The following is a 15,455-nucleotide window of genomic DNA, read 5'->3' on the forward strand; positions in this document are numbered from 1 at the left end:
TTACTCATCCTATTCCTCCATCATATTACTCTCCCTCCATCCTCTAATATACAGACATTAAAGAACACCCCTCTAATTGTGAGTTTGGAAATATCTCAGCTCATGGAAACTGTGTTCCTGAAGCAGCAAATCATAATCTAACCTGCAGTTTCAGCAACTGTACACGTATGCCCTGCTCTTTTTTCTTTCCTCTAAATTAGTCATTTTGTTCTGACACCCAGATGTTTTGCTTGTTCCAAATACAAAGCAGCACATTTTGTTAGTTTCAGCTCCATTTTGTATCATTTCCTTATGCTTCTGCTTGAATTCAAGCAATTAGAATTTCCATGTAATAGCTCCCAGCCCTACAGAATGCATTGAATTTTTCCAGTATACACAATAAAGAAAAACAACAATAAAAATCCATTTTTCTAATCTTCTCAGTGCAGTAACATACAGAGAAGCTCCCAGAAGCAGACAAAACCAGATCAACCATAAAGAACTTTCAGCTCACAAACCAAATTGAAAAGCTTAAACTACAACAATCATCAACATAATCAGACACAGATTTATTACTGCAGGGGAAAAAATCAGTTTAATGTGGAACTGATTCTTCTTTCAATATAATATTACTGTATCACATCACTGGGATCTATGTCATGTACAAAGGCTTAGTTGACATGTTGGTTGTAACTGGAGAGAAATTCATATTGCTTATTATTTCAAATTAATTTTGTGTTTCAAGTACACAAATTTTACCCTAATGGACAATGTTGTATTTCCAAACAAAACATTTCATTCTTCAAATATAAGCAAAACTGGAGAAAATACAGCTGTAGACCAAAGTTACTCTCAGCAATCAAATTAAGAACTAGCTCAGGATGGCAAGTAAACAGCCATCCCTCAATTCTAACAAGTTATTCTGTTATCCACTTCACACACAATCATCAAGAAAAGGAATTACAGTTAAAAAAAATAGTAACTGTCGTAAGTCAGATTTTTTCCCAGCACTTAAAGCTTCAGATATAATGAAATATCTTCCAAGTAGTATCACACAGGTGACTGGCAGAGAACAAGTTCTTCTTACATAAAAGTTACAATATTTGGGTTTATTCATGTTCCTTCAAAGAAACTAAAGATCATTAACATATACTATATATAAACTTTATATAAACTATAGATATAGATATAAATTATAGATAAATGAAAGTACTAAATACATCAATTTTTGGAACTCATTTAAGAGAGCAACATAACACATGTTCAGCTTCTTACAACTGAAAGTTCTCTGTTGCTTTCAGCCTAAGGATTCAATGCCTGCAGTCAAAGTTAATTGTTTAAATTAATTTTAAGTGTCCTTTGCTGCTATGTTTTGCTCTCAAGCAGACTACATAAATGAGGAGTTTCTTTGAAACTTACTGACTTTGTAAATTATATTTACAGTAAACAATAGCATAACCTTTGAATTTCAATAAATTTGTACATTCATCTAGTCAACTCTCTGGATTCTTTCAAGCACTATAGAACTGTCATGTTAGTTGTGGTTATCCAGAACAAAACTTGGGCAAAAACAACAACAACAAAAAAGGGAATATTCAGTTTTCACCAAAATATATAACTTTAAGTACTCAGAAAACATTCAATGATAAGCCGAAGAATAACAGCACTCAGCTTCAAACATTAATATCATCAGAAACAAACTCTTCTAAAAGGTGTTTCTTTTGGATTAAGAAGAACTAAATTTTATATGGAACAGGGAAGTTTCTTCTAGCTTAATGGAAAGTCAAACGAATACAAAAACAAATTAATAGAAAAAACAAGATTCTCAGCTATGAATCTTTAAAGCATGCCCATATGCACTGAGTATATGAGGGCAAAATAATGACTGAAAATATTTATTATAGTATGAAGAAATTATGCCAAGAGAAAGAAGAGAAAATGCTTTTACTGTTTGAAAGGTATTTTCCATTTTCAGCATACTTCACAAAAATTCCTAGTTCTTCCACAACTAATGTAAAAGCAGCTTTGTGCATCCTTGTTCAAGACAGGAAAATTGAGACTGACTCCCTGACAGAACACTCCCATGAAACCCAGTAGTAAAACCTAATGAACCAACTATTTACTGTCTACAGTCTGGGGACAGTAATAAACTAAATGTATAAACTAATACAGAAAATTATGCCTTCAAAAAAATAATTTCCTTTACCAAGTCATGTTTTATCGTTGAACTCTAGAGGTCACTGTGGGACTTGTTAAGAGCAGACCTAGTGTACTCCGTCATTCCCCACCATATTGATTTTGAGTCTGGGATTTGTGGTAACTTCAACTGCCATGTAAGTTTCTCACGTCTCAAGAATAAGCAAAACAACTTAACAAGCATAAGGATACAGATTTCCAGAAACAGCTAGTATCTGTGGCACTCTAGTCAACTTAAAAAGAATGCACCACAAAATTACAACTATGACTGTGAAACCATTTTAATCTCAAAATTATTTCTAGCATACTTAAAATATTACTTTCAGGGATCTGGGTATCACCCACTACTATACCATGTGTATAGTTATTTACCACCAGTTTCAGAAGAAAATTTATTTTGGTAACAACATTCAGTTAAATTAAAAAAACCTGTAATTTTAAAATAAATTAAATGGAAGACTCCTGGAAAAATCTTCCAAATACAGTAGTTAAAAACATTAGCTTTCTTTTTACAAAAAGCATATGTATTCAGTTACAAAGCTGCATATTGGAAAAACCAAGTCTGATTCTGAAGGTTTCTAGAGAAATTATTTCATTTAACCTGAAAATCCTCAAGAGGTTCTGTTTTCCTAGTACATTTTGTTGACAATTTCAGTTTTCTTCCTAGCTGAACAATGAACAAGTATGTGTGGCATATTTTTTCAGGGGAGAAGAAGAAAGTAAAAATGTGATAGTACAAGAGGGTTATTTAGAGACATAAAGCAGCTTTGCCTTTTCTGGTATCTTGGTGTGCCCAGTGAATTCCAGTTCCACAGAACAAGAGTGGTAATATTAAAAAAAAAATGTAAAACTTCTATAATGGAATACTGGATAATTAAAATATTTTACAAAGTTAGAGTCTACTTGCTGTTCAGCTGTGCTTTTTCAATCTAAGATTTTTGTTAGCTTCCAAGAAAATTTGCCTTAAAAAAAGTAGGAACATCAGAGAAAGATGTCTGGGAACTGGCTGAATCTCTTCAGCTTCATGCATTGCAGCCTTTATGGGAAGAAGCATTTAATTAAGAACAGATTGTGTGATAAGCACCAGATATGGAGAAGCAGCCACTTTACGACAAGTTATATCATTATAGAAAAAAAAAAATCAAAACAAATTCTCTATTAGATGTCCAGGATGTAGGGCAGCAGGAAAGCCACTCCATCAGGATATCAGAATATAGCCATTAACAGTAGTCCTCATAGGACAAATACAAGATGTGAAAGAAGTTTAATGAAACAGAAAATACTTTAAGTAAGAACTGCATTCAGTCCAGGACCAAGCGCACAGCACAAGTCCCAGCTGCAGACACGATGCCAATGAACGGGAGCAGAACCCTGGAGTCGCTTCCAAACCCATTCCCCCGCCCAAGCACCCTGCCTTCCACCGGCAGCAGGGCACGACCGCCTGCCGCACCGCCTCTGACAGGCGGAGGATGCACAGACCGGCGGTGCCGGTCGCTATTGACTCTGCCGGTTCTTTTACATCGAATCCCTTCCCGCGGGAAACAGAGCTCTCGGTAATCGGAGGGCGAAGAAGGGAGGAAACGCACACCGGACCGGCAGCGGGGAGGCAGGTGCCGGCGCCCCAGGCGAGCGGCGCTTCCGCCGGCCCCGCGGGGCCCCGCCCCAGGACGCGCCGGCCGGGGGCGGGGGCAGAGGGGGGCCAGCGGCGGTGCCGCGTGCTTCCGCGAGCTCGGGGCCGGGCCCGCCGCGCGGCGCCTGCCTGTCCCCGCCTCCGCTACTGCAGCCCCCTCTGCTCGCGCCCGTGCCCGCTCCTCCTCCACCAGCGGGTTCCCCTGCCCCTTCCCCGCCCCGGATCTCCGAGCCCGCCCGGCTCCCGTGGCTCCGCCCGGCTCCCGGCCGCTCCCGCCGCTTACCCTTCGCTCCGTTCCGCGGGGGGCGGGCCGCAGCCGGCCGCATCACGTGACGCGCGGGCGCGGCGCGCGGAGCCAGCGGCGCTCCGGAACGGCCGCCCTGGGCCGCCCTGAGGGGCCGCGGCTGCACTGCGCCTCCGGCTCGGAAGGGCGGCCTGACGAGCTCGCCTTGTGCCACACACAGAGCAGGACAGGCCCTGCACGGAATAAGGTACTTGGCCTGATCCTTTTTCAGCCCCTCTAGTTACAGTTTGAGTCCCCAAAAACTTGATGCTGCATTGCAGTGTCGGTGCTTTCCTTCAGTGAGGATGGAGATTCAGATAAACTCTTGTGGCCATTTTTTGGCAATTGGACAGCAATAAAACTGTTTGGATATTCATATCTCATACTGTGAGTTATTAATATTTCAGTACAAAGCTGTTCTGTACCTTGCATATATTGTAACCCACACAAATGGGCAGGATTTTTGTTCAGCCCATGACTTTCCCTAGAGCACACCAGATTTGATCGGGACTGATGTCATCCACATCTGCTGCATACAGAGCTGGCTGCATTGTGCTGGCTTCATGGATGGTGGCTTTCCTGGCCGGTCCAGATGGATACACCAGGGTTTGTGTTTTCATTCAGTGTTTATTTGTTTTTATCAGTTGCAGTAACAAGTGCAGGTGCCAGTATAGTCTGAAGCAGGAGGTTTTCCCACATAGTTAAAGTACCTTCAAGAGTCAATGGGCAAGTCCATGGAGGGAAAATCCATTACAGATTACCACACACATAGGAACTACCTCTGGCTCAGGGAGTTCGTAACTAGATACTGGGAGATATTTCTACTAGTCAGGCCATTATTGGAAACCAATGTAAGATGACACCTCTGCCTGAGTCTGTGCAGTCAGATATTTGCAATTTATTGTTAAAGTGTTATTTTTAAGCTCGAGTATAAAATTGTTCGTCATTGAATTGATCTTGACATTGAGGCTGAGCTACAAAAGTATGAATGCATAGTTGTCTGTAATCTGACCATGTCCTTTTTTACAGAGATAAAATATTTCCAAAGTTGTTGAGATAGGAGACAACTATCTTAGAAGACACTGTGGTAGAGTACTTAAATTGAATTGGAAGGCACACTTTAAGACCATTTTTAGTACAAGGTACATGAATTATGTACACATAATCTATAACATTTCTTGTTACACACTATTCCAAACACAACATGTCCCACCTCTTATAAATCCAAACATTTTAGCAATGGTTACCGCATTTTATGCTTTGTTTTGTGGGGCTTGAGGATGGCTCATGGTGGTGGGGTTATCCCCTAGTCATTTTGTGTCCGGAATTATCACTGCCCTGCCTGCCTTTCCCTTCGCCCCCTTCCCCGCCACGCCTCGGGTGATATCGCCAGGGGTGAAGGGGGCCCCGGGATCCTGCAGGTGTTGGAGCTGGGGCTGCTCCTTCCTTCCAGCGCGGGGGGAATTGGGGCAGCAGCCACGCAGCAATAGTGAATGGATTTGACCTGAGATCCTATTGCCCTGTAGGGGTTTTTGTGGGTTGCTTGTTGGTTGGTTTGTGGGTTTTTGTGGGGTTTTGTTGTTTGTTTCTTGGGGTGGGAGTTGTTTTGTTTTGGTGTTTTGGGTTTTTTTGTTTGTTTGTTTGTTTTGGGGTTTTTTTTGCCTTCAGCATTGCGACCAGGGCCTGCCGTTTTGCTTTGCCTGCTTCTGCTTCCCTTGCCACGCGGGAACTCAGAGCCAGCGCGTGTGGTGCCAAAACCCAGGACCGGGAGAGCCTCCCGCCGGAGCCCCTTGCCCTCTGCGGCTCCTCCTCTGCGGTGTGTTAGTTAGGCTCCGAGACTCCCATTCACCGCTGTCTCTCCAATGCAAGCCTGCTCACCTTCTCCCTACTTCCCAGCCGTTTGAGGGTCCAGAGCCTATGTGTCGGGTGCCATGGGGACTGGGAGAGGGTCATATTTTCTATTTAAGGGAGGCTCCCGCCTTCCTAGGCAGACACCCATCTTTTAAACCAGGACTTGCTTACAACATTTTCACGAAGAAAAACATAATTAGCTTTGGTGTGATTTTGTTTTCTGAAATACATGATTTGATATGTATCACTTGATGCCAACATATTTGCTACCCAGGGAAAACCAGTGATTGTTACCCTATCTCATTTGTTTTCCCTTGACACGTTTTCAAATAAGCATTACCTTTAAAATCAAATAAGTCTTACTAACTTTGTTGTTGGTTAATTTAATGTGTTCTTTAACACATTTGAATAGTGTGCTGTTTTTAAAATTCTGCAGGTAGGTTATCAGTGCATTGTGTAAAAATTAATAGAGTATTTTTCCACTGCTATCTACCATCTCCATTTTCATGTAAAAAATTTATTGTGAAACCTTCACTAATTGTTTACAAATATTGCCGCAAAACACAATAATGTCTTTTTAATTGTAACATTAGAGAAGCACCTTAAGGGAATGTGCCTCAATGTTTCCATGCACTTGAAGCTGGCAATATGAAATAATTCCCTCTAAAACTCGAGCTGAAACTGTTTTCAGATTAAAGGTTTTTGCTATAAACTGCTCAAGATCAAATCATGGCTTATCAGTTCTCTTCATTTTGAAATCAGGTGTGCACTAAACAGCTAGCAGGAAATGCCCATTCGTATTTGTTATTTAGTGCAGATAAAGTGAAATTTATCAAAGCTGATACTAAAGTTCTGAGCTGCAAATGATGTATTACACCAATGTTTGCACCATTTTATTTTTCTTTTTCTTAATAAGTATTCCTACCACAATGGCATTGGTACCCAAAAGTAAATGACAAAGTTTTTTGCTTTCAACTCTAACAAGGAGGTACTGAAAATGTTTTGCTGCTTCTATGCTTTGATTCATCTGTGACTGAAATAAAGAAAAAGCAAGCCCTTTTTACCCACCTCTTCAATTACTTTTCAGCTGAGAGTACCTTTAAAGCATTCTTGGTAATCCACAAAACTTTTGCACTACTGTATCCATTTAAAATATTCAACAGACTCTCAAACAGCAAGCTTTAAGCTAAAAACACATTTAGTTCAGTTTCCTCCTGGTTAATTTCATTTTGCATTTTCAGAGTACGGAAAATCTATGGGAGATATTCAAGACCGGCTGTGGGTTAAAATCCTTACATTTGCAACTACATCTGTAGAGTATTTAAGACATTTTATCTTTTTCCATATAGTAAAGGAACGAGTGTTTGAGTGGTGTTGAGTGTACTGCTCTGATAGAGTGTGTTTTGGAGGAAAACACTGGGCTGGATCCAGCTGCCTCAGAACACAGAAAAGGTGCAGTGGAAAAAGGGCACAGGATGAAAAAGTCTGATTGCTTAATGGATATTTCAGATGAACATTTTGTATAGTCCAGCTGTGGCTTGAAGAACTTGTAGCCCAAGGGCAGCAATCAATGGTGTGGCACAAAAGAGTGCAATAAATCTTGAACTTGCTGTTGTACTGGAAAAAATACGACTGCAGCATCTTCAGTATCATATTATTACACATCTCCATATCATTACATGACTGAGAACCTAACTCCTGCTACCTTTAGCCATCACATACTATTCATGTTATGCCTCATATACACTGAAACACAATCTGGTCAGAATAAAGTAGATTTTGCTTCCAGTTGGTTAGGCAAGCCACAGAGCATAAAACTCTCTAGTGACCTCTCCATCAAGGAAAAAGAGAAGAATTAAAACACGAGAAATTTATTCCTGAAATCCTATCATGGGTCAGTGGAAACAGCATAATAATTGAAGGCCAGAAAATGTATCAATATATATCAATGATATATCAGTAACTTATGATAGTCAAGTTAATTGTATTGGATTCATAAGGAACAGTTATTACTCTCATATTTTTGCACGGGAAAGAAGAAAACAAACATGATTTGCAAAGTCAAGAGTGTTGTCAACATAGGTAAATTCTTGACAGGCTCATGAAAGATTTTTCAGTTCAGATTTAACAATAACGAAAAAAAAAAGAAAAAGAAAAGAAAAGAATGCTATATCAAGGGGGAAAAAAACCATGTCTATAGTAGACATCTAAAATTCTTACAACAACTTCCTAACATTCACCTCCCTGGTGTTTTGCTCACCCTTCAGTGTTTTCCACAGGTTTTTAGATGGTTTGGTTCAGTGTGACGGGAGTTGTTTGTTTGCTTTGACACCCCTGCAACTGGCTTTTCCCAACTTCTCAGGTCAGTGTATTTTTAGCTGACCAACAGTGACTTGTTTACAACCCTGAAGTTTCCAGTGTCATCCTGCGCTCCCCCCCACTCCTGTCATTCCGACACTATAATCCCCTGCATTGCATTATTATGATAAATAAGGGCATAAATATTTCATTCTACCAACTGCTTATTACTATGTACTATGGTTGTATCCCACAATTATATAAAATTACCAAAAAGTAAAACACAGAAACATAGAATATCTCCATTTGAAAGGGACCCGCAAAAATGCTCCCCAGTCCTCAACCAATATAAAGCATGTGCCTTTTAGATGCTCCTCGAGCACTGGCAGGCTTGTGGCTGTGACCACTTCCCCAGGGAGCCTGTTCCAGTGACTGACCACCCTTTCAGTGAAGAATCTTTTCCTTACGTCCAATCTGAACTTTGCCTGATCCAGCTTCATTCCATTTCCTCATGTCCTTGTGCCTAGCACTGGTCACCCTTACGGAAATCAGTACATTAGAAAAGTACCTCCTGATCATTATAAGATTGTTGTTACATGTAAGCGAAGTAAAACAGCTGCAGGAATGCTAAATCAAGCTCAGCAAAGTCTGACAAGTCCAGAATATTTGCAAAATCAATATAAAGTCTATGTTCTGCTGTATTTACTGAGCCTGAGCTACTGGGCTACATGGGTACTAAGTATTTAGAAATGTGAAAGCAACTCAGCCTAATATTACTTATTGCTTGATACTCTTCAATATATTTAATCAATTTAGTATTCAATCCTTCTATGTAACGTGTAAATCCTTATCTCACTTTTAAGTGAAGAGTAGAGGTTACAAAGGTTAGTAGCAAAAAAAACAAATGTAGAACAATCATTGTAGATTAATGATTATTAAATGCTTAACATAAAACAGACAACATTTAACTTACTATTACACGCAGTACATTCTTTCAGTACTGTCAAATTTAAAGGCATAAATTTACCTGTGTTGAGTCAGTATTTCTGTGCTGTCCTTTCTCATTACAGAAGCTTTTTTCTGAATCATTTCTCCTGTACATGCATTTTAAAGGTGTGTAATTAACTGGTCGCAAGTTGTTAGGCAGTTGATGAAGGGTGAACGAGGCGCTGATTTGTTTTCTTTATTTACATGTTCCCCATAATACTCTGATGAGAGCAGGATCTGAAGGCATTTTTACCCTTCGTATTATTCTTTGCTTCATCAGAATAAGAAGTGTTTTGTGAAGCCATTTGCAATTCCTCAAATTCCATTAAACATTAGTGTTCAGGGAAGCCTAAATCAAAAACAGAGTGCCACATGAACACAGTATTCCTGTCCGTGACACAAATAACCAGGTTAAGGAAGTACTTTTTTTTTCTGACTATAGCAGTGCATCTGACCACTCTCAGCTTGTTGTTTTATAATATGCTGGTTTTAAAGACCTAGACAATTCAGGAACTGTATCTTGTTTATTACTCAGTCCTCCCCCACCTATTCACTTTTAACCAGAGAGAATAATCATTGTGTGGGGCAACCCACCCTTCAATCAAGCAGGGAGGGAGACATTTTAAGACAGTTTCATTGCTGGGGTCTTACAGAGGCCCCCACTGTCTATTCTTGTCAAAGGTGTCTACCCTGGAGTGTTTGTAGCCACCTTTATTTTTACAATTTTTCTAACAAGCATAAAAAAATAGCTTGCACTGTGAAAAGTCCATCCTCTTATGCACGTACCTCTGAAAAACCCTACCCTTAATTATCTTGTATTAAGTAAAATCAGCATGAGAGGTTTTCAGTGAGTGGGAGCTGAATTAGAAGTAGGGGAACAGGCTGAGAGCTACCAAGACAGAAATAACTGAAAGAGCAGAGGCATGAGCAAATTAAACTGAGGCGTGCAAGGTGGAGTGTATTGAAATGGCAAATAATAGTCTGGAGGAATTGGTGGGGGACAAGCAAGCAGAAATATAATAAAAAGTGTGGATGAATATGAAAGACAAATGGCAAAAACAAAGAGCTCTTTATAATATGCGGGAACAATTAAGCTGTGTAATCACAAAAATCCTGCTGTGACCAAGCTCCTGTGCCATTAGTGAATGGACACATACCCCACGCGCTGCACTGTGAAGAGTATGGCAACACTTTCTGTCTCTTGTTTCCAACTCACACTGCCCCCCCCCAGTCAGCAGCAGCTTGTGTGGTATGTTTGTTTTCTGCAGGAGAGCCAGGTTAGCAGAACCTCCCTGCGAGCAAACCCTAGGCTGGAGGGACAGCTGTAATTAGTTCCTAGTGAGCACCATTAGTTCCTAGTGACACCATCAAATCGTTCTTAAAAGTATTACTTTATTAAGGCTACACATAGCTTTGTTGAGTTTTTTTTCTCATCTACTGTTAGTTTAGAAAGTATAATACATTCTTTACTAACATATTTAAAACAAGTATGTGACACAATGTTACAGGAGAACAGGGGGTGTCACTGCTAGGGGCAATTGGCATCTCCATTTCCCTCTATTTAGTATGTATTTTGAGAACCTTATTACAGGTTGTTAGGTCACCATGTTCTGAGCACATCTTGTTTGCTGAAACGATTTTTACTTCTAATTGTATAGCCTGGGCTGAGTTAAAATGTTTTCTAAATTACATCAGCACCATCTGAATTCAGTATCTCCAAAGAATAAATAGCTGCAGTCTTTTTGAAACCTCCCATGGGAAAAATTCCTTCCAAACACATGAAATTAGAGCCAATAAATGACTAAGGCATCAGACACAGAATTGAGACACTTAAATCCAGAGTTATGGTCCAAACACTACTGCTCAGCTGTTGTATAACCTTGTGGATAATTCCACATTTGACCTCCAAGTTCTTTGTGAAATCCTCCTTTCCTGCAAGCTACACTTGCATCAGAGCACTGAACAGACGAGGCTTTTAAATCTGATATGAATTACCAGAGCATGATTTACACTTATACCAAAGAATCAAAAATGTCAAAACATCTAACTTGTATTAGAATAGCAGCATTTAGTGTACAAGCACCAATATAGTTAGTGAAGTCTGTAGGGAAGGGGATTTTGATCCCAATTTCTTCACTCAAATCTGGTTTCTTTCTGTAGCTCAGGAGTTTCTAGGGTTAATCCCTACAACCCTGATTGACTCCATGTATGAGATATTGACTGCTGTTGCCAAGATGTAAAAGAAAATGGTAACTTACTCCTGTAATTTACACAGCTCCTTCTTCTTTCAGAGTGTTCAATGCCTATTCTAAAATTTCCTGCTGGACCTGAAGGGTTGAAGACAAAACAAGTAGTTTCCAAAACCTGATCAGGTTGGCATGAAGTTTAGCTGTGGTACTTTGTAGGAGGCAATTCTCAACTGTATAGCCTAATTTCATACTTCTGAGTCATATTCATGTTGTTTGCATAGAAATTCTGAGTCACTAGGGACCTCTTCTGCAAAACACTCAGTTGGAAGGTTAATGAGTTTATATAGGATACCTGAGATGACAGTGATTATATGACTGAGTGGAATTTGGTCTCTTCTTGCCATCTATTCCCTCAGTAGCTCTACACACACACACACACAGGCACACACACATATAGAAGTAAAATTTCTGGGTGTAACTTACTCAGACATTCATCTGTCTGACCAATTTTGTCCACCCAACATACCTTCTGTCTGTCTGTTCTGCTGAGGTTCTGTACCCTGGACAGACAAACTCCTATGTGCCAGCCCCACCTGAGCTACAGGACAGCAACAGGCAAAGGAGACATGAAAGAGTTAAGGCTTTGGCTCACTTGTCACTCTTTGTTTGCTGGTCACACCAGTAAAACACACTTTAGTTTTCAGGGGCACATAAATTACTCAAATCTAATGTAGCCATTTTTTACTATACTGCATTTCAGCTCCCATCAGTTGACCTTGGAGCCACTTACTTGAGACATGATGTAAGATTTTTCTTTCAGTGAGAAAAAGCTTCTTTTTCATTGTGTACTTAATAATTTTAAAACATTTTATAGACTCATTTTTTCAGGCCTTAATCTTGACATTTCTGCATGAACCACTAAAGCTGAAACTCACAAAAACCAGCCTCATCATGAGCTAAAAATATGAAATTTAATAGTAGAAATTAGGGAAAGCAGTGGAAATAATTCTAAAGCTTATCCCAGACTTCAGTTACATGTACGCATATATCCTCTTGCCTGAAGGCACTGCAGCACAGGTGTTTGGGTCTCTCATTAAAATGAATCTCAGTGATAGTATCCCCTTAAAAACACTCATGTTTTTAATTTGCTTATATTTGTACATTCACAAGTAAGCTTACAGGGCTCATTTTCTTTTGCAGAACTCATCTCAGATGTCCATTAAATTTCATACACATTGAAGCTTTTAAGGCTTAGCAAAAATTAATTTGGAACTTGAAGATCAAAAGATTATCATCTGAATATAATGTCTACTGGTTAGCATCTCAGAAAACTGTGAAAATTTGTTTGGCTATGACCAGGCGAATTTTTCAGCAAACCTGACAATAAAAGCATATAAATCCCTTACAGGGAAACAAATGTTGTATTATACTTTGGGTTTATATACTTAGGGCTAGCTCTAGTACCAGCTACAAGTACCTAGTCTTTATGCTTCTGCCTTGTCTCCTTCCCAGCCCCAGGAATGCAGTGGCCTGATGGAAGCACCCAAAGGCAGCTGGTCCTCAGTGGCCACTTGGAGCTGCCTGGTTTCCTCAGTCAATACCAAAGCTGCAGGACAGCTGTGGCTGGAGCGGCACCATTGTTAAGTGCCTCAGTGCACTCAGGTGAAGGAGTTCCAAGCACTGTGCCAAATCCTGTGCTGAGGACAGGCACCTGCATTAGCTCTTTTAATGAGCTGTGTGCTGTGGTACTTTGCTGTTGGTGCTGATACAGGTGATGTCTTATTCACTGAAATGTTCACCCAGGGAGACAAACAAGTTGTGAGAGCTGCTCTCTGACTCTGCTTCAGCAGGCAACTTTTAAATGAAAAATGAAATTATCTGGGCAGAATGCAGGTAGGTATGTAATCACAGTGTCCTGCTCCCCCCAGAAACACATGAATTGAATCATGCTGTGTTTGACAATATGGAAAACTGCTGATTGTGTCACCTAAATGGAAAGAGCTGTACAAGGGGTGCTTTACCCTGTGCTGGGAGCCTATTAAGGAGAGCGTTTTCATGTGCTGGGGAAGCTGTAGGGCAGAGTGCAGCAGAGTTTTTTCCAATGAGAACAACCAGCACACCACACAACTGAGAGAAAACAAGACACGTGAAAAGGAAAAACAAATGCACATCTTCATTCTGTTGGCTTTGATATTCATATGGGTTTAACTGGAAATCCCAGTCCCAGGCTCACCAACTAATATTTACCACATTTAAAGTATATTACATATAATGTTAACACATGCCTACTAACCTCAACATAATTAACAGTACATAATATTTAACATAAAATTTGGGAAGGGACTACTACTGTAGGTTTGTCCCAAGTTGTGGCATGGTCTCCACAACCTTAACTATATTATGATAGTCTCAATAATGGTCAAAGATTTACCTGGGAACTGCATATGGATCAATCCCAGACCAGCTGAGTGCTTTAACCATGGGACTACTGTGTGAAAGAGGAGGTACTGCCTCTCCTGGTCACATTTGGTTGTGTCTCCCTTCTAGGAGGGATGCCATGGGAACTATTAGGTTGAGCACTGCAGACCTGCATGTGAGCTAAACTCTAAGCTATGTCCATTGTGCTGACACCAACACACCTTGGCCATGGAAGTTTGAAAACCTAGAGAATGCTAAATGCAAAGGTATACATTCGTACAGACTTTTAAGTATCAACAAAGAAGAGTGAGGCCAGGCCTTGAACTTTTGGATCTCTTATTTGAAAACTTTCAATGACTTCATATACCAGGTGCCAATAGAATACATATATCCCTTCAAATGTATTGCATTCAATATACTGTGTATAATAAGATAAATTCAATATCTCTCTCCAGGTTAGACCATTCTGTTCTGAATTGCAGTGCTGTAAATACAAGTAACTGCACTGAATCTGCTTGTCAAACCTCTTTTTTAAAATCAAATTGACATGACTGACCCCAGTTTTGTAACTAAGCCACAGCATGAACTATTTCTTCTAAATAGGTAGTTTGCATAAGGAATGTATAATTTTAGAGATTTTCCAGGTGCTTGACACCTAGGTTTTAAGAAGAAAGGGGAAAATACCAACCTCTGAAACATTAAATATGAAGCTTCAAGCTTATAACATACAGTAAAATATTTATTCTTAACAAAGAATAGTGCATGTCTTGTGGCTTAAACTAATTTGCAAACACTAAGAAGTTAAAAGCCTAGAAAACATAAATACCACTACAGATTATCAAAGTACCATGAATACTTTGTGCATTCAGTATGATAATGGTAAAGCATCTTTATACATCTTGGTTGAAAAGTGAGACAATATATCCACTTGTTTTATGTCAGGTATGAAACACATTTTCATATGATGCACAGGGATTATAGCATGAACTAAGACTAAATATCAGAATAAAATTCCTGTATTTTCTGGATAACAATGTAAATCGTACACACTGAGCCCCATTACGAATTCAGTTGGGAGACTAAAATATAAGTGATCAGCTCTGCTAGGGAAAATTCTGTGTGTGAGGACAAAATATATATTGAAGGCAATAATTCTAAAATGTTGGTCTTTTAGGGATCAGAATATATAGGTCTGAAACTCTGGGGGTATGTTATTTTGGGGCTGGGCTTTTTTGTCTCTTTCTTTGTAGATTGGTGTGAAATCATCATGACAATGTAAGTTTTCTCAGTTTGGGACTGAAGAGGTAAAAGACTATTATTTGGCTCTTCCAAACTGAAAATAAGTACTCTGAAATTTGTGGAACAGCATCCAGATGAATCCAAACTTTTGCTTTCACAAAGCTACTCTGATAATTATTCAGTGTCATAAAACATGTTTTTCCAGTAAGGTTATGTGTAATACGTGACCAGTAATTTATTGAATTGGATGAATTTAGTACAGTAATTATGCTTTTAGACTTACCAATTTACTTAAGGTTTTACATTTGGTGGGTTTTTTTCCAAACACATGAGAAATGTGTAGATTATAACATGTCACATTTATCTAATTTATTTCTGACAGCTT

At 39.5% G+C, this 15,455-nt stretch overlaps 1 protein-coding gene across 1 annotated transcript in view; it reads right to left on the minus strand.

The window, feature by feature from the left end:
• Nucleotides 1-4,123, minus strand: part of IMMP2L (inner mitochondrial membrane peptidase subunit 2) — a 403,902-nt gene extending 399,779 nt beyond the window's left edge. The window contains exon 1 of the mRNA XM_005519273.3: nt 4,089-4,123. The gene's annotated coding sequence lies outside the window, so the exon portion shown is untranslated. The remainder of the gene's footprint in view (nt 1-4,088) is intronic.
• Nucleotides 4,124-15,455: the final 11,332 nt, after the last annotated feature.

The sequence above is a fragment of the Pseudopodoces humilis genome, chromosome 5, assembly GCF_049639895.1.
Source record: "Pseudopodoces humilis isolate 2021_Gansu_Grassland_sample_001 chromosome 5, ASM4963989v1, whole genome shotgun sequence".
Lineage (NCBI taxonomy): Eukaryota > Metazoa > Chordata > Aves > Passeriformes > Paridae > Pseudopodoces > Pseudopodoces humilis.